Source organism: Aotus nancymaae, unplaced genomic scaffold (genome assembly GCF_030222135.1).
Source record: "Aotus nancymaae isolate 86718 unplaced genomic scaffold, 86718_ANA_hifiasm-v0.15.2.pri h1tg000058l, whole genome shotgun sequence".
NCBI lineage: Eukaryota > Metazoa > Chordata > Mammalia > Primates > Aotidae > Aotus > Aotus nancymaae.
The window spans coordinates 54570938-54598773 of NW_026988472.1; the positions used below are offsets into that span (position 1 = coordinate 54570938).

At 42.3% G+C, this 27836-nt stretch overlaps 1 long non-coding RNA gene and 1 pseudogene across 5 annotated transcripts; both read right to left on the reverse strand.

Moving 5' to 3' along the window:
* Positions 1-476: 476 nt before the first annotated feature.
* Positions 477-984, reverse strand: LOC105721633 (large ribosomal subunit protein eL24-like; annotated as a pseudogene).
* A 1463-nt stretch (positions 985-2447) lies between these two features.
* Positions 2448-27836, reverse strand: LOC105721668 (uncharacterized). 5 transcript variants are annotated; one of them, XR_010338175.1, is made up of 5 exons: positions 27288-27836; positions 22890-23060; positions 17127-17776; positions 14742-14832; positions 2448-11249 (listed from the first exon to the last, which is right to left on the reverse strand). It is a non-coding gene; the product is annotated as an uncharacterized LOC105721668 (long non-coding RNA). The 5 variants fall into 5 exon arrangements; XR_010338174.1 differs by lacking the exon at positions 2448-11249 and having other exon boundaries at positions 14592-14832; positions 17127-17268; positions 17579-17776; XR_010338176.1 differs by lacking the exon at positions 2448-11249 and having other exon boundaries at positions 14592-14832; positions 17579-17776.

Here is a 27836-nt window from a genome sequence, read left to right on the forward strand (position 1 = left end):
TGTGGCCTCGATCTCCTGGGCTCATGTGATCCTCCCACCTCCACCTCCTAAATAGCTGAAACTACAGGTGCATGCCACCATGCACCTGCAGCTCATTTTTATATTTTTTGTATTTTTTGTAGAGACGGGGTTTGTATTTTTTTTAAAGACAGGGTTTCACCATGTTGCCCAGGCTGATCTTGAACTTCTGAGGTCAGGCACCTGCCTAGGTATGAGCCACCGTGCCAGGCAAATCCATGCAACATCCTAGCAGTTACAGCCATGTAACCAAAAAACTAAGACAAAGAAGTTTATGTAATGTGCCCTATACACCCCAGCTAAGCAAATAGACTTTTTAATAAAATACCTACATCTTACTTAATTTGATTAGTTCACCTATGACCATGTAAGGCCCATCATGCCTGTTAGGAGAGTAAAATCTCCAGCGCAACCTCAAGTTATAGTCCAAACTTTACTTTAAAATCTGATCTGCCAGCTTAGCGTTTTCTACCAACTTGGGGAGCTGAAACTTTCACAAGCCTCACAAGCTTCTGCCTAGGTGCTGTCTTTGGCAAAAAACACAATTACTTTTGCACCAACCTAATCGGTATCTTAGCAGCAGCCACTGCAGTCTTTTTAGGTTCTTGCTTAGCCTTTTTTGCTTCCTTATGAGCCCTGATAGCTTGTTCTCATTGAGCCTTTCTAACGCCAATTTTCTGATTCATTTTGGCCATTATGTCAGCAACAGATTGCACCAGTAAGGGCCCTTTGCAATTTGCTCGGCAGGTTCTTTTCTGTTGAATTTCTTTCAACTGTCCTTTTTTTGTGCTTCCTTCTGTAGAGGACAGTCCAGTTTACCTGCGAAGGATTCCTCTTGGAAAGGAAGACCAACTCGCATTTTGCATTAAAAAACTAGAAAACCTTCCTGTCTTTGGTCCTGGCGTAGTGCCTCTTGTGTCCGGGGTAGATCTTGTACCCTCTTAAACTGCAAAGCCCAACATTCATGGCAGCAACTCCAAGAAATGAGAAAAGATGGCAAAGAGAGCTCCATTTATTCTTATATCTGATATATTCTATCTTATTTTCTCCTGCTTATTTTGAGGTTTCCACTTACCAAACGCTCTTTATTTTCTTCTTTCCTGCCTACTCTTGAATTGATTTAGTTAAAATCTATTTCTATATTCCCCCTCTCCTTATATGAAAGTTATGTGTTCCATTTTAGTTCACTCTTTTCCCTTAAAAATGTGAGTGTGCATTAAAGGGGCTAGAGGTAAGTGAAACTTTAGTAACACATCTGTATGGCTCTGAATTAAAGTGCTTCTATTTGACAATTCCTATTATCTGTTCCTGGATTTAAATACTTTATATAATGAATAATGGAAGTGCACCATTAAAAATCTGTACTGTGCTTTGTTTGTTTATTTCCAAGTTAATCCAATACAGTTTAATTTTTTGGTATCATCGTAATCAATATGAAAGCCTAAAAATCTGGCTGTGTGGTCTTTTCAAGAGGGATATCAACACTACTCTTAGATTGTTTATTATTTTGAGATGAAATATACTTTCAGAGAACTCAACAATAGTATCTTTTACTGTTTGTGGTCCATTGCAAACTGGCCACTTGCCATAGCTCCTCCCTGTCCACACCCCTTGCAAGACGACTTTGTCACTCCTCCTATTAACAAACGAAGTGCATTAGCCTTCCCTGGAATCTGCACTGGCTTTCTCTAGTCAACAGCATACAGTGGAAGGGATAGCATGCCACTTTTAAACCTGAGCTTCACAAGGTCTTGCATGTTTCAGTTCCTGGACCTCTGCCCAGGTCCCACATGTACAAATCTGAGCCAAACTACTGGAGTTCATTCAAACCTCTAGAAGCTAAAATGTGTTGTCACCATGCCTGAGTCTGTCCTAGACCCACCAGCCCCCAGCCAACTTGTGAACTGACCACAGATACATGAGGGAGCCCAGGCAAGACAACAAGAGCCACCCAGCTGAGCCCTGTCCAAATTACAAAACCAGACACTCTTGCACTAAGTGAGTAGTTGTTTTTTTAGCCACTAAGTTTCAGGGCAGTGTGTCACAGAGAAATAATTAGTGATTCCTTGTTGGTGTATATTTGTAGGCATAATTTTACCAAGGAATATGTAATGCTAATTTTATTTCCAAACATTTTAATTTCTCTGTTTCTGTGATTCCTATTTTGTCCTGGACAGGGTAACTGATTTCTGTGTTGGACATGCAGAGGCACATTCACAGAACTTTATTTTTCTCTGTTGGGCAGATTTTATCAGCATTATAAAATTATAATGACTTAGGAAATAAAAATATAAACCATCTCTGTTATCAACATCTTTCAAATCTATCTCCCATAGGACATTTGAGGTTTATGTATGTTTAGAAGGCAGATATATACATGACTTCAACAGAACTAAAATGATTCTTTCTGGTAACACATTGCTTTAAGATCTGTTCGGAATGTCAGCTTTTATTTGACATGTAAACATGTTAAACAAAACATATAAAACTAACTAAAACAGAGTATTAACATGTAAATGTAAGCATATAAAACTAACTAAAACAGAGTATGCTTAAATCCATGATTAACACTAATCATTATAGATGCAAATTAAAACTACAATGAGACACCATCTTACACCAATCAGAGTGGCTATGATTAAAAAGTCAAAAAATAGCAGATGTTGGCACGAATGCAGAGAGAAAGGAAGGTTTATACACTGCTGGTGAAAATGTAAATTAGTTCAACCTCTACAGAAAACAATACAGAGATTTCTAAAACAGAACTACCATTCCATCCAGCAGTCCCACTACTGGGTATCCACTCAAAGGAAAAGAAATCATTACATCAAAAAGACACCTGCACTCCCATATTTATAGAAGCATTTTTTACAGTAGCAAAGATATGGAATCAACCTAAGTGTCCATCAGACTGGATAAAGAAAATTATGTATACACACACACACACACACACACACACACACACACATACACAATGAAATATTAGTTATAAAAAGAATGAAATGATGTATTTTGCAGCAACATAGATGGAATTGGAGCCTATTAAATGAAATTATTCAAAATCTAAAAGTCAAGTCAATTTCTGCATGTTCTCATGTAGAAGTGGGAGCTAAATAAAGTATACACATGGGCCTAGAGAGTGGCATAATGGACGTTGGAAACTAGAAAATGTGGGGAGGAGGGTGTATACTGTACAGTATTGGGTACATTAATTCTAGCTCCTTACCTAGTTCCAGAAATTACTTAATGCATACAATGTACACTATTCTGGTGATGTCTACACCAAAAGCCCAGTACACAATATATCCATGTAAAAAAATGTGACCAGGCGTGGTGGTTCATGCCTGTAATACCAACAGTTTGGGTGACCAAGGTGGGTGAATCACTTGAGGTGAGGAGTTCAAGACCAGCCTGGCCAGCATGGTGAAACCTCATCTCTACTAAAAATAAAAAAATTAGCCAAGTGTGGTAGCACACGCCTGTAATCCCAGTTACTCAGGAGGCTGAGGCAGGAGAATCACTTGAACACAGGAGGCAGAGGTTGCAGTGAGCCGAGATCACACCACTGCACTCCAGCCTGGGTGACAGAGTGAGACTGTCTCAAAAAAAAAAAAAGAATCTCCATTTGCATACACTAAATCCATAAAGAAAAATTTTAAATTCATGACTGAGTAATGTGTAACTTAATTTTTCTATTTAAGTTAATGTTGCAATTGATATTTTAAATATTGAATACTTAATATTTAATATGTAACATTACTTCATACTAAATATTCAACACTTAATTTAAAAATTAATACCTAATAAATTCTTAACAACAGGAGTTGGGATGCTTATTCACTCCAATTCTTTTATTTTGTCAAGGTGTGACTGTTGTAATAATAATTTGGAATTATAGTGGAATGTATTACACTGTACTTTGGGAAGAACTCACATTCCCATCAGAAGCTGAGTTCAATCAAGTTTATTCCACATCCTAAGGGTAGGCCAAGGGAAAAATAAGTTGACATCAGATGCCTCAAATCTATTTTAATGAATGGTGTGAGAATATATTTGCTATATTTTTGCAGAATGTTCCAAGTTGCTTACTTTTTTCTTATAAATCTTTAAACGGTTTTATTAGCATTGTTTGAAATATTCATCTGCTTGTTTTTCTCACCATCTTTTTTTTTTCTTGAGACAGAGTCTCACTCTGCCACCCAGGCTAGAGTGCAGTGGCAGGATCATGGCTGATGGCTCACTGCAGCCTCAACCTCCTGGGCTTAAGCAATCCTCCCACCTCAGCCTCCCAAGGAGCTGGGACTTCAGGCATGTGTCACACCACACCCAGCTAATTTTTTATATTTCTCGTAGAGACAGGGGCTCACTATGTTGCCCAGGCTGGTCTCAAGCTCCTGGGTTCAAACGACCCTCCCAACAGCCTCCCAAAGTGTTGGGATAACAGGTGTGAGCCACCACACTGGGTCTCTCACCATTTTTAACCAATTTTTTCTTCCAGTAACATTGTTTTCATTCACAAAGCATTTATAAGCAGTCATGACGTCACTAGGTTTTGAACCAAAATTTCACAGTCAGAAGATGTATCGACAGCCATGAATTCTAGTTTCTCACCTGGTTCCAGAATCTCCCTCCTCACCCTGGAGGATGAGCCATGTGGCCTGAAACCTCCCATGACAGTAGACAGACTACTCCATTCGGAGAGAACACTCATTATTTGGAAGTTTTCTTCACATTATATCCAAGTTAATACTCACTGCCACCCACCAAAACCAAAAAGCATATCACAGCAGATACCGAAGTCAACAGAGAAGGAAGTTTGGTGTACTGCCATCTCCTTAAACCAGTCTTCAAAGAAAATGTTTATAGTCCAGCTGTTTTGGCCAAATGCGCACAGAGAAAGCCGAATAATGGTTCGAGCTTCCCCAAGTCATCGCACTGCAAACCAAACACACTTCATTTTCTGTTGTCCTGCTGTCCATGATGCAATCTCTGCACGCTTCGACACACCATCAAAGAGCAGGGGGTATATTGGGGGAATCTAAGATGTGAAGAGATGAAATGATCTTCACAAAGGTAATTGTTAGTCGAGGTGAGAAGGAAAGCCCTATTTTGACTCCCTGTCCAATGCACTTTCTAGCAGAGCCTGGCTGCACAAACTTTAGTTCACATAAGGATCACCTGGAAGGCCTGGCAACACATGGATTCCTGGACCCCAGCCCAGAGGTTCTGATTTAGTAGGCAAACGGGACAACCCAAGAATTTGCATCTTTTGTGCTCTCTGATCCTGCTGAAGATGCGTCTTCATGGAACAGGCTTTGAGTACTATTGGGCTAACCTGCACCAGAAAATGAGACCCTCCCCCAGGGGTCTGACACACTTGTTTTGTTTGTTTTGTTTTGTTTTGAGATAGGGGTCATTCTGTCACCCATGTTAGAGTGCAGTGGTGCAATCTCAGCTCATCGCAGCCTTGACCTCCCAGGCTCAAACATTCATCCCGCTTCAGCCTCCGGAATAGCTGTGACTACAGGTACACACCACCACACCCAGCTAATTTTTGTATTTTGGGTAGAGACAGAGTTTCGCCATGCTGCTCAGACCGGTCTTGAACTCCTGAGCTCAGGGGATCCACTTGCCTTGACCTCTCAAAGTGCTGGAATTACAGGCATGAGCCACGACGCCCAGCCATACATGTTAAAGACACACCATTGCTAAACCTATAGTAAGTGGATTTTAAGGAGAGATGCCCAGGTGAAGGTCGCTAGTTCTAACACAATGAGTACCTGGTAGTTAAGGCTCCTCTCCCAGCTCTATGAGGGAGCAAAAATAAACATTAAGAAATCTATAATCCCAGACTTTGGGAGGCCAAGGTGGGAAGATTGTTTGAGCACAGGAGTTTGAGGCCCTCCTAAGCAACAAAGTGAGACCCCCATCTCTACGAAAAAAAAAAAATTAAAAGTTAGCTGGATGTGGTGATGTGTACCTGTAGTCCTAGCTACTCAAGAGGCTGAGGTGGGAGGATTGTTTGAGTCCAAAAGGTTGAGGCTACAGTGAGCTGTGATCACACCACTGCGTTCCAGCCTGAGCAACAGAGCAATACCCTGTCTCAAATATTTTAAAAAGAAAAAGAGAGAGAGAGGGACTCTTCTAGACTTAGAACTTAGCCATTCAGTGGAGACTAACTGAGCAAAACTCACTTTTCAAATATTTGCTAAGAAACTTCTCCAATATTAATTCTCTCTCTCTCTCTCTCTCTCTCTCTCTGTGTGTGTGTGTGTGTGTGTGTTGTTGTTGTTGTTGTTGTTTCACTTACATTGTACAGTTGAAGAAATGGCTCCCAGAAGATAATTCTTAGTTTACACAGCCCAAAATCATAGAGTTGGACGGTGAGCCCAGAATTTCCAAAACCTACACCGAGATTCTTTCCAGCACTCAGCACTGCCTCTCTGCAGAAGAGGAAGCTAAGAGCAGTTACAACTTTGCTGGAAGAATTTGTTTCCTGTAAGCTATTGGTCTGTGTTCTGTTTTATCTCAAGGCAGAACAACATGTTTGCACAAATAGTCAACACAGCATGGACCATAATGCACAGAAAATAAAAGTATTTTCTTCCTTAGGAAATCACAGTTCTCCATGTTGACAGCATAAGAAAAAGTTGTGTTTTGTGGCAGTCTGATTTAAAGCTTCTCCTTTCCGCTTAGCCCTCTGCTGTCTTTCTCTCTGTCCTTTGATTTGTTCTCGTTTTCTCCATCCTCTTAGCCGCATCTCTTTCCTCTCTCATGTTTTCCTTTCGATTGCATGTCTGCTACCACTCAGGACAACACACAGGTGACTATGGAGACACTGGACCCCGCGTTTCACCCCACACATGCTTAGTTGCAGATTTCATTTTTGGACTTGAAAGTAGCATTGCACCTGCATCAATCACATCATTTCCTTTTTTTTTTTTTTTTTTTTTTTTTTTTTTGAGATGGAGTCTCATTCTTTCGCCAGGCTGGAGTGCAGTGGCACGATCTCGGCTCACTGCAACTTCCGCCTCCTGGGTTCAAGCAATTCTCCTGCCTCAGTCTCCTCTATAGCTGGGTCTACAGGCGTGAGCCACCACGCACAGCTAATTTTTGTATTTTTTAGTAGAGATGGGCTTTCATCATGTTGACCAGGATGGTCTCGATCTCTTGACCTCGTGATCCACCCGCCTCGGCCTCCCAAAGTGCTGGGATTACACGCCATTTTCGTTTTGGTCAGTGACTGACCATACTGAAATCTAGAAAGATGGCTCTTTAAGCTCCATCAGTGCTTACTGCAACAGGGACTGCTTTAGATACCTCAAAGACTCAAATTTGTTTCGGTCTAGCTCCTGGAAAGCTACAAGTCCTAATTATGAAATCGTCCTCATGCTTACTTGCTTTCCTCATTGTGGCTTTAATTTTTAAAATTCATAAATGTGAAATAATCCCCATATCTCTTCCATTTAAATAACAAAAGATACACATGTAGAAAATCACGCTTCTCTGTATTAGAAATGTCAATGCATTTCTCCATAATGAAGTATTCTCCTAGAAAGTTGACAAAGTCCTCACCCATCACATCTTAATTACAAATTTTCCCCCTTTCCTTCAAATAAATTGCTTTGGATCATAAAAATGGAAACTTTATTCTGCAAATGTATTTTGAAACATAGTATGTTCATAGCCAGTTTTGGAGAGTCCACGCTGAGAAATTTTGTGGCATTGCAAATCAATATCAAGAAAAGATCCAGAAATAACAAATTCTATTATTCTGAATTATAAAAGATGATCTGATTATTATTGTAAGTTGAAAAACAGATGGAAGAGAAATGTAAAAGACCCCAAAGTGACACAAAATGATACGTTGTTTCATGGGAAAACAAAAACAAAAACATATTCTCAGTGATTTGGTGTTTAATTTTGTTTTTCTTGGTTGGATTTTTTTTTCTTTTAGACAGAGTCCTGTTCTGTTGCCCAGGCTGGAGTGCAGTGGTGGGATCTCAGATCACTGCAACCTCTGCCTCCTGAGTTCAAATGATTCTTCTGCCTCAGCCTCCCAAGCAGCTAGGATTACAGGTGTCTGCCACCATGCCCGGCTAATTTTCGTATTTTTAGTAGAGATGGGGTTTCACCATGTTGGCCAGGCTGGTCTTGAACTTCCAACCCAAATGATCCTTCAGCCTCAGCCTCCCAAAGAGCTGAGATTACAGGCATGAGCCACCACATCCAGCTGTTTAACTTTGTATGGATTTCAAATTTCCAGAAATTTACAATGCGGAAAGTTTATTATCTGTGTAACCACCTCTGATTTTTTCCCTGCTTACAGTATTTTTAAACAAAATGTATCTTACATCATTAATTTCAATGTATTTCAAGAGCTTAATGAAGTGGCATGTGAACACCACGTTTCAAATCTGAACTTGGGCTGACAGGGTCTGGACTCACTCAAATTCATAATTTCAACTTCCTAAAAACCTGTCCTGCCTCCACTCTCTCTATAAGCACTTGCACACACAAGTACAGCAGCCACATTAAAATATTACAACCTCATTTTTCCTTCAGAAAAGAGAATTGGCTTTAGTTTTGATGTCTTTTAAAGCACCATCGTTTTGGCTGTTCTGTAAGTATATTTATCATTTAAGCAATGAAATTTCCATCTCAGGAAAAGAAAGTGTCTATATTTTTTTCTCTCTCTCTGACTGATAGTTTCTCATGCTGAACTCTTTATGAACCAGAAAAGGGGACACATGGCCATGTCTTTCCATGAAACATTCTCTGCTGATAGACGTTATTGCCAAGGCAGCTTTCAGAAGGCTGGGAGTCATCATCAATGCAAGCGTTCAGTCATCCACCATTTGGAGCCAGTTCTACCTCGCTGGTGCACCCACTTCTCTTTGGGGAAGCGCTATTGTTGGTAGAATGAGAAAACTCTCTTTGTTCTACTGAAAAACTGGGATATTTTTCAGAAATGCCCAGGCAGGCTGGGCATGGTGGCTCATGCCTGGTATCCCAGCACTTTGGGAGGCTGAAGCAGGAGGATCACTTTAGTCCAGAAGCTCAAGACCAGGCTGGGCGACATAGCAAGGCTCTATCTCTAGAAAAACAATTGAAATTAGCCGGGTATGGGGGTGCATGTCTGTGGTCCCAGCTACTTAGGAGGCTGAGGCAGGAGGATCGCTTCAGCCCAGGAGGTTGAGGCTGCAGTGAGCCATGTTCATGCCACTGCATTCAAGCCTGGGTGACCAAGAGAGACCTTGTCTCAAAAAAAAAGAAAAATGCTCAGGTGCTTTGATATTTAATAATGGAACAAAAAGATTAACTTTAAAAAGACGAAGCATGTTTGCATTTTAAATTTGCTGTGAGAAATAATTTACAACATTGGACTTTCTCCCTTTAACAATAACTCATGTATTAACTGCTTCATTTATGATTTTTGGCGTCTTTTCATGCCAAGATGAAACACCAATGAATAAATACATTTGTTTCTCATAGCAAATAGTTGGAGTCTAATTATTGCCGTATATTGTTATATGCCTGGTAAAATATTCTGAGGGAGAAACAGAAGAATCAGGTAATGAGAAGTCAAAATGATATGTTAATTTTTTAATACATGGTTCTGGAATAAGGGAAAACCGAACTTTAAAATGAAGAAGGATTTCTCCCTGAAGGAACTTTGGCTCTAACTTCTTTCAGGCAGGGCCTGGTGGCTCATGCCTGTAATCCCAGCATTGGGAGGCTGACGTTGGAGGAGAGCTTGAGCCTCGGAGTTTGAGAGCAACCTGGACAACATAGCAAGACCTAACCTCTAAAAAAAAATTAAATAAAATAAATTAGCCAGGCATGGTAACACAGTCTGCAGGCCCAGCTACTCAGGAGGCTGAGGCAGGAGGACCGTTTGAGCCCAGGAGGTGGAGGCTGCAGTGAGCTGTGATTGTGTCTGAACAACAGAGCAAGACCCTGTCTAAAACAAAAAACAAACTTCTCCCTCATAAGGGCATTTTTAAAGGTCAATACAGTGGAAATGTTTAACAAGTTGTTATCGAGAAGTAGGAAGATGAGAAAATATTAAAGCCTTGTATTCATGCACTCTGTCTAAATTTCTTTGAATGTCTTTTAAATTCAAAGAGAAAAGTTATTGATCTGTGCATATACACCATGAAAGTGCTCATTCAATTTGGCAAAACAGCCAAAATATTGTTGGAGATAATATTATATTGCCTAGTTACCCTTCTCACCCAGTTACTTACGTACTACAGAGATACAGTTGCCCAGATTTTGGGGATGTGAAAGAAAGCCAGGTGTACAGGCTGAAAAATGAAAACTTAATCATTGATTAAACTTATTTATAATTGGCTTTTTTCACTAAGTGACTTTTGATACTTTACAGACACAGCTTAATTTTGTCTTGTGTTGACTTCTTGTGTTATTTTCTCTGTAGAAAGTTTATGTGATCCTTGAACCTGGGTTATTATTTATTTATAAGTAGATAACTTTATCTTCCCCAAGAGATCACCAATTCCAAAGGGCATTCATGTTATTTTCATAATAAAGAAAAAATAAAAATATTCCTAAAGCTTTTGAATTTTTAGGCGGCCAGAAAAAAAATTATACTACCTGGCTTAGACCTGTGCTCAACATATTTGTACATAAAAAAAGTCAGTCATTAATTCAGAATAATTCAAGCAAATTCAATACACAAAATACTCTTGGGCAATGAACATGGAGGGGTCAGAATGCTTTATTTATCCCCAAATCAAAACCAACGACAAACACAAAGCCATCTGATTCTCCAACATATTTTCATTGAACGATTGAGTGAAGAAAATGAAACATCTTCATTTACCATTTGGTAGTATGAGATGAATAAAAAGAATGCAGAAATGTATTTGTTTAAACTTCCTTTTCTTTGAGACAAGGTCTTGCTCTATCGCTCTGTCTGGAGGGCAGTGGTACGATCATGGTTCACTTCAGCCTCAACCTCACAGACTTAAGCAATCCTCCCATCTCAGCCTCCACGTAGCTGTAGCTGAGACCACAGGTGTGCACCACCACATGTAGCTAATTTGTTAAAAATTTTTTGGAGAGATAGGCTCTCCCTATGATGCGCAGGCTGGTCTCGAACTCCTGGGCTCAAGTCATCCTCCTGCTTCAGCCTCCCAAAGTACTGAGATTATGGGCATGACCCACTGCACCCGGCCAGCAAACTTCCATTTTGCGACCTCTGTTTTCTGCACATAGAGCCACAGAAACTATTAGTACTGGGGAGTACCAAGCATTACATTTAAGGGCAACACTAACGATTCTAAAATGCACGTGTTTTATTTAAATCTGTGAAAGTACACAGATAAAGAATCTTGACTCTTTCAAAGTAATCTCCTTAGAGCTATCCACATACCCATAGGTGCTGTTCTTGATTTCACACGCTTAGAACTTGACTTTGGAAACATTTTCAGAGCCTAGAGCGTGTTCTTTCAGGCCCGTGCTGCTTTCCACGGGAATCTTCCTTCACTAAATGCGTTACTGAGACCATCTCCACAGATACACATCTTCACCCTTTCCAAACTGATTCGGGTTTTGGCAACATTTTGAGTGAGTTTTGTTTGTTTGTCTTGTTTTGTTTTTGTTTTTTAGGGACGGGGTCTCACACTGTCACCCAGGCTGGAGTGTAGCCGTGCAATCACAGCTCGCTCACTGCAATCCTGAACTTACGGGCTCAAGGGATCCTCGCACCTCAGCCTCCTGAGTAGCTGGGACTACAGGCACACTCTACTACATCTGGCTAACTTTAAAAAATTTTTTTTTGTAGAGACAGGATCTCTCTATGTGGCCCTGGCTGGTCTTGAGCTCCTGGCCTCAAGCCATCCTCCTGCCTCAGCCTCCCAAAGTGCTGAAATTACAGGCATGAGTCATCATGCCTGGACTTGAGTGGCTGTTACACAAGATATAGTAAGTAAGCTTTACACTGCTGTTAGGGAATTGGAAGATGATTTTTAAAAGATAATTTTTTTTTCTTTTTTTGAGATGGAGTTTCGCTCTTGTTACCCAGGCTGGAGTGCAATGGCGCGATCTCGGCTCATCGCAGCCTCTGCCTCCTGGGTTCAGGCGATTCTCCTGCCTCAGCCTCCTGAGTAGCTGGGATTACAGGCACGCGCCACCATGACCAGCTAATTTTTTGTATTTTTAGTAGAGACGGGGTTTCACCGTGTTGACCAGGATGGTCTCGATCTCTTGACCTCGTGATCCACCCGCCTCAGCCTCCCAAAGTGCTGGGATTACAGGCGTGAGCCACCGCGCCCGGCCCCAAAGATAATTTTTAACCAATGGACCAGAAAGAAGAAGAAAGTGAAGCACTGACATTGTCTTTTTATATTCTTCCTCACAGTAGCAAAACCTTCAGTAATTTTCAAACTTCATCTGCATACTCTAAAAAGATAGTCTCAAAAGGCAATTGAAAGAGTCAGCTGAATGACTTATTTACACTTCACTAATCAATTGTTTGAGAAGACACTTGGCTAGGGCCGGGCCAGGAAAGACGAAAAAGGGAAGACACTTAACCAGTTAACCCATTGACTGGTGACTTTGGGATGATATAAGGAGAGCCTTCTGTGTTTTACAAAATTTGAGTTGTTCCAAGAACAGAGTAACAGCTGATCTCTCAAATGATAGATGTGGATCTCCCTGGCTAATGGCAGAGGAGTGATTTGTCCATTAAATTGCTGAGGGCTATTGTTTGATTTCATACTGGCCAGGCAGAAACAGGAAGTCTTCCTTGTAGTGGAGCGGGTCACCCCGTCCAAGGATTGAAATCATTGGCTGTTTTTGCTGGTCGAAAAGCATAGGCCAGGCCGGGCGGTGGCTCACACCTGTAATCCCAGCACTTTGGGAGGCTGAGGCAGATGGATCACCTGAGGTCAGGAGTTCAAAACCAGCCTGGCCAACATGGTGAAACCTCGTCTCTACTAAAAATACAAAATTAGCCAGGCATGGTGGCTCACACTGGTAATCCCAGCAACTCGGGAGGCTGAGGTAGAAGGATTGCTTGAACCCAAGAGGTGGAATTTGCAGCAAGCTGAGATTGTGCCACTGCACTCCAGCCTGAGCAACAGAACGAGACTTCAGCTCCAAAAAAAAAATAAAATAAAATAAAATAATATATATATATGAGAATTAAAAAATAAATGTGGTATTATCTACATTTATTTAAATAGCAGTGGAATACTATTTAGCCATAAAAATAAATGAAACCATGTCTTTTGCAACAACATGAAGGCCATTATGTTGAGTAAAATAACTTAGAAAGTTAAATACCAGATGCTCTCATTTCTAAGTGGGAGCTAAACCATGTGCACACATGGACGTAGAGAGTGGAAAATAGACGTTGGAGACTCCAAAGAGTGGGAGGGTGGCAGGGGGTGAGGGATGAGAAATTCTGTAATTTCTGTAACAATGTGCGTTATTCTGGTGATGGATACGCTGAAAGCCCAGAAGGCAGTAGGTAATATATCTATGTAACAAAATTGTACCTGTACCTCTTAAATATTTACAAATTAATAAAAAGCATAAGGATACATCTCTTGACCACTTAAGGAAGCAGAAATCTTAAAAACTATCTGTACAAATTATGAATTGCTTTGTCACAACATCCACAAACTTGAAAAAAACACGCAATTATTGAGAGACAGAATGAACTAACAGTGGCCCGGCTATCTACAAAACAACGTTTAACCTCAATAATAACGACAGAAATGCAGAGGGTAAAAGAAGTTGCTTGCCAACGGCTGGGAATAGTTAATAGTCTGGCTGCACCAAGTATTGATATGAATAGAAAGCAGTCAAGCTCTCATATACATTTTTTTTGGCAAGGATAAAATAGTCCCGAAATCACCTTGGAATCAGTGAGAATTTTCTAGTAAACTTGAACATGCTCATTCTTTAGCGCCCTAGTTAAAAAAAAAAACTGCCAAAGCCCATGAGCAAATATTCAGACCCACGTTGTCCATGACCAGAGAATACCGAAAACAACCTATGCACTCATCAACATTTGACTCGATGAATAAAATAGGACAGAGTCACACAATAAAACTGCAGTGATTATGAATAAACTCCGTGTACATGTATCAACATGAATGCATTTCAAAATCATAATGCTGAGTGAAAGAACCAAATCAGACAGAATTACATGCCCTATGATATCATTTATGTGAAGTTCAGAAACAGGCAAAACTAACCAATGTGTTGTTGACGGATATTTACATAGACAGTAAACAATACAAAAGATAGAAGGACTGAAAGTCTCATTATTGGGTTGGCATTTTTCGTTTTGTTTTTCAAAATTAATATCCTAAGTAATGGATATTAGTTTTCTAAATTATTCTTTAAACTCAATCCATTATATGTTTTATGCATACTTCCTTATGTGTATATACAAAGATAGACAAGGGGTGGGGGGGAGAGGGAGCGAGGCATGGAGGGTGCAAGGTGGGGAGGGAGGGGGGAAGGAATGAAAAGGAGAGAGTGCAAGAAGCAAACACGGGAAGGAGAGAGTATTGAAAATACCAAAGAAATAAATAACATGTAAAAAATAAAGAATAAAGACTCCATTTCACAGGTCCTTTTATTTCGATGGGCTTCCTGGGTATCGCATGCAAATCTCCTTGGTTTGCAAGCAATCACATATCACATGTGTGCATTACCCACATCACCGCTCAGCCATTACTGACTTTTCGTTTGTCTGCCTGCTGTGTTCTTTAGTTTAGAAATCTCATGATGGAAGACTGTTCAATTTTGCATCCTCGGCGCCTCGCTCGGTGCCTGGGAAACAAAGGAATAAATATAATTAAATTTAAAAATGCATAAAAACCTTAAAAATGGACTAAAAAAATGGGAGGACATGTTGCCTTATTTTTAAACTCTCAATGAGTCCATGGGGAGTGTCCCACCCCACACCACCCACTGCACTCCCCACACACACTTATAATAGCCTCTCCTCAAGACGAAATCTTAATGTGTACATAAGCAAACTAAAAGAAAACACAATTCTGAAAACGTGAAAAAACTGTACCCCGCCTCTTTTAGGTCTTATTATGTTGTTTTCAATGTCCAAACACAAATTGATTTGGCAACCAATGCTTTCTTAAAATTCCTAAGGGCATTTGTTTAACCGAACCACGATAGCACGCTACTTGCACAGATTTGTATACTTAGATTCAGATAATGTTTTCCATTTACTTTTAAATGATCCCTTATAATGTGCTATTATTCAACTGTACCCCCACTGAATATAAATAATTTAATATTCACATTTCTAATGCCTGCCAGCAGAAGCAATTTTTTCCCTCAAAATGTGTAAGACAGAGTAGGTTCGCATGCTTAATGCAAACAAAAATGGCCTGAAACTATTTATTTTTCATTTTAGAAATACTATTGCAATATAGACAGAACATAAACTCAGTACTTAACAGAAAATTAATATCATTTTAATGTCCTGTTATGATGATTTCTATTCTCCATCGCTTTTGCATTTATGAATAGTTTGGAATAGACTTTCCATAAAATTAAGTCCTCAATCTGATTCTAAAAACTATCCGAAGAACCAATCAGCATTATATAACAGCACAGATGTGACAGGACAATTTTTTTAAGTTATGAAAAGAAAGCCAAAATCACTGAAAAGAGGCAAAAATCATACTATTTTAGTTTTAAATAGCTGATTTTTCTTTTTTTTCTTTTTCTTTTTTGATTTAGACAAAAGTTCCCACTCCATCAATAGTTGGTTTTTACTACAATTCAGGAAGAAAGCTAGTTCTAAAATTCCTGATAGTTGAAATAGCTACATTTTATGCTTAAACATTAACATATATTGCTAAGAGTTACAAAGAGCTGGTTAACATGTAAAATTTACAGATATAATCTTTCTGATTTGTTTCTTCTTTATCAAGAAATCCTCATGCTACCAAGGCAGCCCCATTGCTAAATGGAAACAGTGTAAGTCTTTTTACATCTTCACCCTCTATTCCTAGCAGACGGAAGAGCTTGTTGCTAAAATGCTTATTTAAGAGAAATATTTCTGGTTAGAAATGGCGTAATAAAGCCATCTTTAACTCTCCTCTGCTTGGAAATCATTTCAAAAAACACAATAAAGGTGAAAAACAGAAAAAGTGACTTCCCATTTATGAGACTAAAAGATACAAAATATTCAGGATCACAAACAGTGGAAGCCACACAGGGCTGTGAAAGAAGACAGAGAAAATAACCCTGGCTGCAAATTCTAATATTCAGGAAAAATCAGTTCTCCATGAAAGGAGAAACCAGAAGTCCAAGACAAATATTTCTTGTTGTCAATAATGAGAAAGTGTGCTATGGACTCATGGTAAGAGTTTCTCTGCAACCAGTGTAAATTGAACAATAAGAGAAAATGGTATTGAATGAGAAAGCACAGAGACAACCATATTTGTAGGAACCACCTCATCACTGAGACAGACCCAGGATGAAACATGAATGCAGAGTGCAGCTGTCTTGCTTTTTGGGTAAAACAAAAAGGTTAAAGATCTTACTGGGAATCCCATTCAGAAGGAAGGAAGGGAGGGAGGAAGGGAAGAAGGGAGGGAAGGAGGAAGAGAGGAAGGGAAGAAGGGAGGGAAGGAGGAAGGGAGGAAGGGAAGAAGGGAGGGAAGGAGGAAGGGAGGAAGGGAAGAAGGGAGGGAGGAAGAGGGGGGAGAGAGGGAAGGAGGGAGGGAGGAAGGGAGGGAGGGAGGGAGGAAGGAAGGAAGGAAGGAAAGGTATATATTGGAATGAAGTAAAGTAGTTTTTATTCATAATGACATGATCTAACATGTAGAAAATTCTCTAGCATCTACAGAAAAGCTACCAGAACTAATAAGTGGATTTGGAAGGTCACAGAATACATGACTTGTTTTAAAAATTAAATTATACCAGTAACAAAAAGTTGGAAAACAAATTATTTGAATTGTCATTTACAACAGCACGTAGTACTGAGAGACATAGATTGAGCAAATCATCCATGCAACACCTGGACACTGACATTTTTTAAATATATATATTGGTGAGAGAAATTTGTGAAGAGCAATACATGGAAGATACATCACCTTTGTTATTTGAAAGAGTTGGCATTGTTAAGGTGATAATCTCCCCTTACTAGATGTGCGATTCAATGAAACGCCAAGCAATGATTCATTAGGATTTTTTTATATTGACTAACTCCAACATTTACCTGCGAATGCCAAGGACCTAGAATAGCAAAGTAATTTGGATAAAGAACAGAATTAGAGCACATATGCTTCTTAAGTTCAAGACATACTAGAAGGCAACAGTATCAATATCACGTGTCACAGGCAGTAGGACAGACAGGGAGAACAATGATTTCAAATAGAGTCCAGAAATAGAACCACACAGCCATGCGCAATTGACTCAATGTGGAAAGAATAAGCCTTTGAAGAAATGGTGTAAAAATAGTAAGTATTCTTTCAGAAATTTTTTTTAAATTTACCCTTTTGTCACACCATACACAAAGTTGCACCAAAATGTATCATAGACCTACATGAAAAAGCTGAACTATTAAACATCTAGGTGAAAACACATCAACAAGTCTTCTTGAATTTGGTATAGAAATGATTTCTTAGGGTCGGGCACAGTGGCTCATGCCTGTAATCCCAGCAATTTGGGAGGCCGAGGCAGGCGGATTATTTGAGGACAGGAGTTCTAGAACAGCATTGCCAACAGTGATGACACCCCGTCTCTACAAAAAATACAAAAAAAAAAAAAAAATTAGCCTGGCGTGTTGGTGTGCACCTGTAATCCCAGCTCCTTGGGAGTCTGAGGCAGGAGAATTGCTTGAACCTGGGAGGCAGAGGTTGCAAACAGAAAAAAAAAAAGGAAGGAGTTTTTAGATGGGACACAAAAAGCATGAATCATAATATTTTTAAAAATTAACGAAGCAGACTTTATCAAAAATGTAAAATTCTCTTTAAAGAACATCATTAATAAAAGAAAAGATAAGCCACACACTGGGAGAAAATATTACATAAAATATATTTGTTATATATTCAGAATATATAAACAACTGAATTACAAAAGACAACCAACCCAATAGACTACCAACAAAATATTTCAACAAATACTTACCAGAAAAATTACACACACACACACTCTCACACGGAGCCAATAGGCATATAAGCAAAGATACCCATCATTATTGGTGATCAGATCAATGCAAATGGAAGCCACAGTGAGATATCCCTAAACGATCATGAACATAAATAACATTTTCAAGCTTGACAATAACAAGCACTGAATATAAAGCACCTACAACCCTCCTACATTCTCAGGTGCAAAGTGAGACAACAACTTTTGAAAAACAGTGCAGCGTATTAACCTAAACATATAACCAAGAAAAAAAAAAATTAGAAATAGCCTATGGGCACAGATGTGTCCACTGATATCATGCACTTTTATTCATAATAGCTCAGACAGGTAAATACCTCCATTATAAACAAATTAAGCTATTCCACTGGGATTACGGTTTTTTTTAATTTGCATGATCTCATTATCCCTGTGTATTTAATTTTTCTTCTCTGGGAGCCTCAGCATTTGCCTTGGAAGTGCCCCAAGCAGGTGACTAAGCCACCTTCACTCACCTTTGGTTGACCTCACCTGGAAATTATGGGGAAAATGTATTTTTCTCATTCTAAGCACACCTGGCTGACCTACGATGCAATAATAATCACATAAATGGGTTATCTACACCAGATAGCTCCTTCCATTGCAAAAACATCGCCATTCACACATTTCACCCACCAGCTAAACCTCACATGAAGGTCTAAGAGAGAACACCAGAATGTGTCAAAAATCATTGATTTCAGAGCTAAGTTGTTTTTTTTATTGCTAGTGTTTGGTGCCATCTAGTGGGTTCAATTTGCTATTTAAGCCACACACACACACACACACACAAAAATCACCATAGCAGAGGGGAGAGGATCCCTTTTAAATAGCTCCTTCCATTGCAAAAACATTGCCATTCACACATTTTCACCCCCCAGCTAAACCTCACATGAGGGTCAAAGAGAGAACACCAGAACGTGTCAAATATCATTGGTTTTGGAGCCAAGGTTTTTTTAAATGCTAGTGTTTGGTGCCATCTAGTGGGTTCAATTTGCTATTTAAGCCACACACACACCCCAAAAAAAATCACCATAGCAGACGGGAGAGGATCCCTTTTAAATAGCTCCTTCCATTGCAAAAACATCGCCATTCACACATTTTCACCCCCCAGCTAAACCTCACATGAGGGTCTAAGAGAGAACACCAGAACGTGTCAAAAATCATTGGTTTTGGAGTTAAGGTTTTTTTAAATGCTAGTGTTTGGTGCCATCTAGTGGGTTCAATTTGCTATTGAAGCCACATACACACACCAAAAAAAATCACCGTAGCAGAGGGGAGAGGATCCCTTTTCTTTGTTTTGTTTTGTTTTGTTTTGTTTGAGACTATTTTTTTTCCTTTTTTTATTGCATTTTAGGTTTTGGGGTACATATGAAGAACATGCAAGATTGTTGCATAGGTGCACACGTGGCAGTGTGATTTGCTGCCTTCCTCCCCTTCACCTATATGTGGCATTTCTCCCCATGCTATCCCTCCCCAACCTCCCACCCCTCGCTCCTTCCATTGCAAAAACATTGCCATTCACACATTTTCACCCCCCAGCTAAACCTCACATGAGGGTCTAAGAGAGAACACCAGAATGTGTGAGAAATCATTGGTTTTGGAGTTAAGGTTTTTTTAAATGCTGGTGTTTGGTGCCATCTAGTGGGTTCAATTTGCTATTTAAGCCACACGCAAATAAAATCACCATAGCAGAGGGGAGAGGATCCTTTTTAAATAAATGAAATCAAGAATTGCTTTTCACAAATAAGTGTAGGCCGGGCGTGGTGGCTCACGCCTGTAATCTCAGCACTTTGGGAGGCTGAGGCGGGCAGATCGCTTCAGGTCAGGAGTTCAAGACCAGCCTGGCCAACATGGTGAAACTCTGTCTCTACTGAAAATACAAAAATTAGCCAGGATGGTGGTGGGTGCCTGTAATCCCAGCCACTTGGGAGGCTGAGGCAGGAGAATCGCTTGAACCCGGGAGGCAGAGGTTGCAGTCAGCTGAGATCACGCCACTGTACCCCAGCCTTGGTGACAGAGCGAGACTCCACCTCAAAAAATAAAAAAACAATAGTGGGAACTAGGGCTCAAAATTCTGATGCCTGTATTTTTTTTTAATAATTAAAATGAACTTTTGCTTGATGAACATGGGGGTGATATTCTTTTTTGAGGGTGATAAAAATGTTCAGGGACTGGATGGAGGTGACGGTCGTACACTAGGATGCATGCTGTGTACTAAATGCCACTGAATTCTATGCTTTGAAATAGTTAAGTGTATGTTAGAATAACAACATTCGAAGAAAATATAAATTTCCAATGGGAGGCATAGTAGATAACATGACTGCCCACACGAGAATAGTCTTTAGATCTGCCCAATATTGTCCAACATTGTTCCTTTAGATGGCTATATTTTATTTTACCTTGGATTTTATCTGCTATATCACTTCCCCCCCCCCCGGCCCCCCGCTTTCTCACCTCGGCTATTCAAACATTCCCCTGCCCAACCTTCTAGCCCTCAATCCTGCCTCCTGGGAGAATCAGCATCCTTCCTAAGCCATCAAAGACATGGTGTCACTGCACTTCTGAATGTCCCTGGGTCTCTATGGAAGTTTAGTAGGGTTAGGGGCTGGCAGCAGCTGTCCCCACTGTTGTGCCCTCTCATCCCGCCAGGCAGCCACTGGGGGGTGGGCGATGGTCTGTAGACCAGGTGTGGGGAGCTCCCCTTGCAGTGCAGAACTCACGGATGCAGAGAACAGGTACATCCTTTGTGTACGGAACGGGTGTGCAGGGATGCCTGAAGTGGGGAGAGGACAGAGCACCAGGCAGGAAAAGCCAGCACTCTTACGGGGCACACTGTGGGGGTGGCAGGGAGGGAGGTGGGAGAGATGATTTCAGCAAGGAACAGGAGTTAGTGGGGGAGGCTTGCACCCGTCCACGCTCTGGGTGCACTCACACAGGCACACGCACTCACTCCCCTGCACACGCTCCCACTCATTCATGCACACGCTCACACACACTTGCACTCTCGTGCCCCTTGCACTTGCCCTTGCACACTTGCACACGCATGCCCTTTACACTTGCACACTCAGGTCCACACCCAACACACATACACAGTCACACACTGAAAAACACACCTACAGACTCATGCATCACAGCCCTACACTTACAGCATCACGTGCACACGCATACACTTACACGCATTCACACTCACACCCTCATTCAGTTACACTCACAGTCACAGCCTCACATATGCACACTCTCACTTATACACGCACACTCAACAGACACACTCACACATACACCCATGCATGCTTTAACATACCGTCATTCATACACACTGACACACAGCCACACAATGTCACACTACACACACTGTCATGCTACACACAACTGTCACACTACACACACACTTTTACATGCTCTCACACTCATACCCACTGGCACACACTCATAGACACACTAGCAAGCAGTCACACTAACTCACACTCACCCTCCCATGCACGCTTGCACTGCGCAATCACACGCTGACACATTACATGCCTTCGTAGTTCACACACACACTTCCACGCAGACACTCACGCTGCAGCTTTTTGCACGCTCATACACTCACTCACACTCCCATCGTCACAACACTGACACAATTCTGCCTGTCCTCACACGCATACACACTTGCCACACACACACTAACAGTGTTCCATGCACACTCACATATCCTCTACATTCAGTCCCTAATTTACCTTCAGGACCACACACACGCAGGTTTTCAACTGCACTCCTACGCACACGAACTTGCGCACACACACTTGTTCACACTCCATCACAGTCTCTCACACTCACATGTGCTCACTCGCATACACACTCACAGCCCGCTTTGCACACACACCCCCACCCGCTCACCCCAAGCCCACCTGACGCTGCCCTGTGCGGCTGGCCCTCTGCCTGGGCTTGGAGGTTCCTCAGGGCAGCGGCTCCTGCTGCTTTTCCCACTGCCGTGTCTTCTGTGTGTTCAACATCGCCTAGTGCGGGCTGCCGTTCTACAAACGCGTTGTCAGCAGTCAACCGAAGGAAACCCACTGGCGACCGTACCCTGAGGACTAACCCTGTGGCAGGTGCCCTCAATAGTCAAACTTACCCCGTCGCCCCAGCCTCGGGGGAGAGGCGCTGCTGCCTGGGCACTGCACTTACAGATGAGACTGGGAGAGGTTCAGGGGGTGGCTGAGTCCCCTGCCCACACAGCTGGCTCCACATCTGTCTTCTCACCCTCCCGCTTCTCAGGCTAAAATCACACTCGATGTTTTTGTGGGGCCGTTTGATCCGGACATTGTCAAAGAAAAGAATGCACCAGACAAGTTAAACGTGCAAGGCAGGCTTGAGTCAGGACTATTGCCACACCGAAGAGAGAAGGAGCTTAGCTTTGTTAAACAAAAGGCTGGAGGGTTTAAGTGCTGGGGTGAGATGCTGAGAAGGAGCTGGAGGTTAGGAAGAGGTTAGGAAATGCGGTAAAGCCATCTGTGTTCGCTCACTGGAATTTTTCAAAACTGGAAACCTGCCCTTCTACAAAGACTGAGAGATGTATCATCCTCAATTGCTACATTTTAAAGGGGTGGCTCTGAGGTCTTAAGAAAGACATTCCTGGGTTGTAACACTAGCAAGAGGCTAGAAGAGGATTTGAGAGAAGATTTGCATCTCGAAGAGGGAGAGAAAGAACTCACCACTGCAAGTTTCTTGAAGTAAATCCTCCGTTGATGGGTGGAACTGGAGGTCATTATATTAAGTGAAATAAGCCAGGCACAGAAGAAAAATATTGCATGTTCTCACTCACATGTGGGAGCTTCAAACCTGGATCTCATGGAGATAGAGAGTAGACTGGTGGCTGCCAGAGGCTGTGAAGGGAGATAAAAACAGCTTGGTTAATGGGTACAAATATGTGAGGGGTTTTGCTTTTTGGTGGCAGGCTTCTGCTCTGTTGCCCAGACTGGAGTACAGTGGTGCAATCATAGCTCACAGTAACCTCGAACTCCTGGGCTCAAGTGATCCTACCACCTCAGCCTCCCTAGTAGCTAGGACTACAGGTAGGTGCCACCATGCCAGGCTGATTTTTGTATTTTTTGTAGAGACAGGGTCTCACTAGGTTGCCCAGGCTGGTCTCAAACTCCTGAGCTCAAGCAATCTTCCCGCTTTGCAAATACACAGTTTGATAAAAGAAATAAGACATAGTGTTCAGGAGATCAGCAGGTAACTGTAGTTTACAACAATCTATTGCACTTTTTTTTTTTTTTTAAGACAGAGTCTCAGTCACCCAGGCTGCAGTGCAATGGCACGATCTCGGCTCACTGCAACCTCTGCCTCCCTGGTTCAAGTGATTCTCCCACCTCAGCTCCTGAGTAGCTGGGATTACAGGCACCTGCCATCATGCCCAGCTCATTTTTATATTTTCTGTAGAGATCAGGTTCCACCACGTTGTCCAGGCTGGTCTTGAATTCCTCACCTCAGGTGATCCTCCCTCCTTGGCCTCCCAAACTGCTGGGATTACAGGCGTGAGCCACCGCACCCAGCTATCTTGCTGTTTTTAACCCTAATAACAACCAGGTGCATCCCTGATATGGCCTCATCCCCCCTGCCGTAAGCACATTAAAATGCTGTTATGACATGCATTCAAGTGATCAAATGGTGCTAACACCAATGTCTCTGCCTGCAGAATTAATGCAGGGATTTATTTGAAACTCTCAATATAAATGCCTAATGTGCAACACTTGGCAGACAAGAAGCCATATGCAGATACATTCTCTGAAAATAATGCATTGTTTGGTTCCTTCTCATGTGACAGTCAGAAGACTGAGAGCCAACATGAATTCCAAGTGGTATGCAGAAAACCAGCGCATAGCTGGAGAGGGAAACGAAGATCAGTATCTGCAGTAAGGCTGAGCCAATGCAGACGGCCAGCCGGTCACGGATTCACAAAGATCCAGGGCTCCACCATCCTGCAACCCAACACCTGGCACAGCCTTCAAACACCAGCTGGGAAACGGAAAGAGAGGCGTGCGCAGCAGCAGCTGATCTGTTCCCCCTCTATTTCCTCTCCATCCCCATGCAGCAATCTGTGAACAGAGAGAAGTCTTTAAGCTCCAGGGTCTGCTGCTCTGCAGAGACAATTTGCATTTCTCTCACCCACCGTGGAATTCTTACTGGGAAACCCAGGGTACCTAGGAGCTCAGGCCATCCTGTGTCCTTTGAGATGTTAGGAGGAAGCACAACAGTCGCTCCCAAATCAAACGCTGCAAAATGCTCACTTCTCAAGAGTCCGTTTCGGAGTTTTTTTTGAGGTAGGGTCTCTGTCACATAGTCTGGAGTGCAGCGGCATGATCTCAGATCACTGTAACCTCCGTCTCCCATGTTCAAGGGATTCTCCCACCTCAACCGCCCGAGTAGCTGGGACTACAGGCACACACTAACACACTCAGTTAGTTTTCGTATTTTGGGTGTGTGTGTGTGTGTGTGTGTGTGTGTGGATGGTTTCACCATCTTGGCCAGGCTGGTCTTGAACTCCTAACCTCAAGTGATCTGCCTGCCTTGGCCTCCCAAAGTGCCAAGATTACAGGATTAGGTAGGCAGCCTAGAAAATCTGAAAGGTGCCTTCCAATCTACGAATGCATTTGTTCTATGGAAGTAGGAGGCTTAAGCTCTAGACCCACGGCTGCTGTAATTACACATAATTCAGGCATTGCCATAAGTGACCCTTAGGAGAGCAGCGCGACACTGGTTCCTCAGAACACCCTACACGTGAATTCGCTCTCCCCAGAGCCATATTGTACAAAGTGATAATCTTGGGAACATGGTCCACCCAAAGGCCTCTGCCTGCTGCAGTTTTCTGCAGACTTCAGACAATCTGGACACCATCAAAGCCCAAGCACTTCCTGGTGTAGTGTCTAAGAGGGACCGTGTCATTAGGGCATGTTTTTTGTGAGATTCTGTTCAAGAGGTGTAAGTACAAGAAAAAGACGGGTTTTTCACGGCAGAGACAACATAATTGAACTCTCTGGCATAGCGACTCAAAGCCATTGAAGGTTCTAGTCAAATGATTCCTCTGGTTTTGACTTTTTTAATGGCTCTTTCACTGCTATTGCCTCTGGCGTCTACCATTAAAATGGAGGAGATTTTGTTCCACTAAGAGACTACTCCATTTATGGGCTCAAGCCAGACCAAAATAACGAAGCTCTCCTATAATCCCGGTGTGTTTCCTGACCATTCCCGTTTCCCTCTATGCCTGTCCAGAAATAGACTCTCTTCCAAGGTATCACTTTTTTTTATAGCCAATATGAAGGTCTTGTAGAAAAACGTTGACTTCCAAAAACAGCAGATGGATGTTGGCAAGAATGCAGAGAGAAGGGAACGCTTATACACCGTTGGTGAGAATGTAAATTGTACAGCCTCTATAGTAAACAGGATATAGATTTCTCAAATAACTAAAAATAGATCTACCCTTTGACCCAGCAACTCCACTATGATTATCTACCCAAAGGAAAAGAAATTATCAAAAAAGATACCTATACTTACATGTTTATTACAGCACAATTCACAATAGCAAAATCATGGAACGAACATAAGTGTTCATTGGATGAAGAAAATGTGGTATACTCACACCAAGGAATACCATGCATGTATTAAAAAGAATGAAACTGTACCTTTTGCAGTAAGATACATGGAGCTGGAGGCCATTATCCTAAGTGAAGTAACTCAGAAACAGAAAATCAAATACCACCTGTTCTCACAAGTGGGAGCTAAAAATGGGTGTACATGGACCTATAGAATGGAATAACAGACACTGGACACCTTAAAAACGGGGAAGGTGGGAGGGGATGAGGTTGAAAAATGACCTAGCTGGTCCTGTGGTCACTGTGTGGGGGATAGCAGGCCAGTCCCCACCACCAGGCAACAACATATCTGCGAACAAACCTGCACGCCTATGCCCGGAATCAATTGATTTGTTTTTTAAACATTGACTTCCACGGTCACTATTTGTGGAATCACTCCTCATGAACCAGGACTTGCATGTATTTTTGTTTCTCAGATGAACTGTCACCCCTACAACTCAGCTTGCGACCAGCCCTGGCCACCACCAGTTTCCCCACACGGAGCTGAATATTGGACACGCCCATCTTGGACATTCCAGCCCATTCTGAAATTCCACGTCAATTCACCCGACAAAGTCTGAAGTTCCAGGACAGTTTATCTGGAAAAGCTCACCTGGAATGATATGTCATTTCAATCAACAACTGTTTAAGAGGACATGGCATCAAAACCAATGGTATCAATTATTTATAAGGGTTGTGAGCTGGCTGGTCCAAGCATCATCCCTCAAGAGCTGCCTCTATTTCCTAATTTAGCACAGGAATTTAGATGCCACTAAATAAGTGGGCATCCAGTATCCAGCCACACCACTTTTTGTGAGAGTCCACATGGAGACACTACCACCACCTCCGCTCTCCTACCGCATACCCCACCATGCCAAAGCATGGTGGCTCACACCTGTAATCCAAGCGCTTTGGGAGGCCAAAGAGGAGGATCACTTGAGGCCAGAAGTCTCAGGCCAGCCTGGGCAACAGAGTGAGACCTCATTTCTACAAATACGTTTAAAAAAAAAAAAATACGCTGTAGTGGCACACACCTGTGGTCTCAGCTTAAACAGGCTGACGCCAGAAGATCACTTAAGCCCAAGAGTTTGAGGCTGCAGTGAGCTAGGCTTATGCCACTGCACTCTAGCCTAGACAACACAGAGAGACCCCATCTCTAAAAAGAGGAGGGGGGGGGATTCTGCTGCTTCTCAGACCCAAAGTGAAAAGGTTTTTGGTCTCAAGTTGACCAGAAAGACACTGATACTGAATTAAGCAATATAAAAAAGTTCATTGTCTAGGTATGGTCAAAAAAAAAGAAAAATAAAGGTTCACTGTTTTAGAACAGAGGATTAAAGAGTAAATAAAATCAACTGAGATAGCACGACGGAGGACATCAACTGAGTTCTGATGCCAATGAAGAGAAGAAAAAGCTATAGCTATCTAGGTGAAATACCTACTCGTCCTAGAAGCCTTTTGACAGCAACATAAAACTCATACCTCTTAGATTTTAAATTCCTACGGATGCGGTAGCAAATAACCACAATTTGAGTGGCTTAAAAGCTTCTTTTCCAGCACTGGCCAGCAGGAATCAGATCCAGGTGTGGGCAAGGCTGTGCTCCCCCTGGAGGCTCGAGGGGCGGATCCTTCCTTCTTACAGCTCCTGGTGGCTCCAGGTGTTGACGCTGTCGCAGGACTAAGGGCCCTGGGTGCCGGCCTCCTGGGGAGGGCCCTGCCCCGCCGCTGCGGCTCAGGGTCCCCGAGTAGGGCTGTCCCTGCGCCCTGGGTCTCCCCGGGAGACGCTCGGAGAGGTGGAGCTTCCCCCCGCACCGCCCCAGCGAGCCTTCCAGATCGGCCGGGTGCCTTCCCTGGAACGCCGGAGACCGCCCTCCACCCGCAGCACACACACCACCCCTGGGCCTGGGCCGCCAGACATCACAAAACCTCCTGCGGGTCACCTCGCCTGGGGAGCTCGTGCCCCCTCCCAGGCAGCGACCGCAGGGACAAGGGCCTCCGTTTGCCCAGAGGCGGGGTCCTAGGCGTGGAACG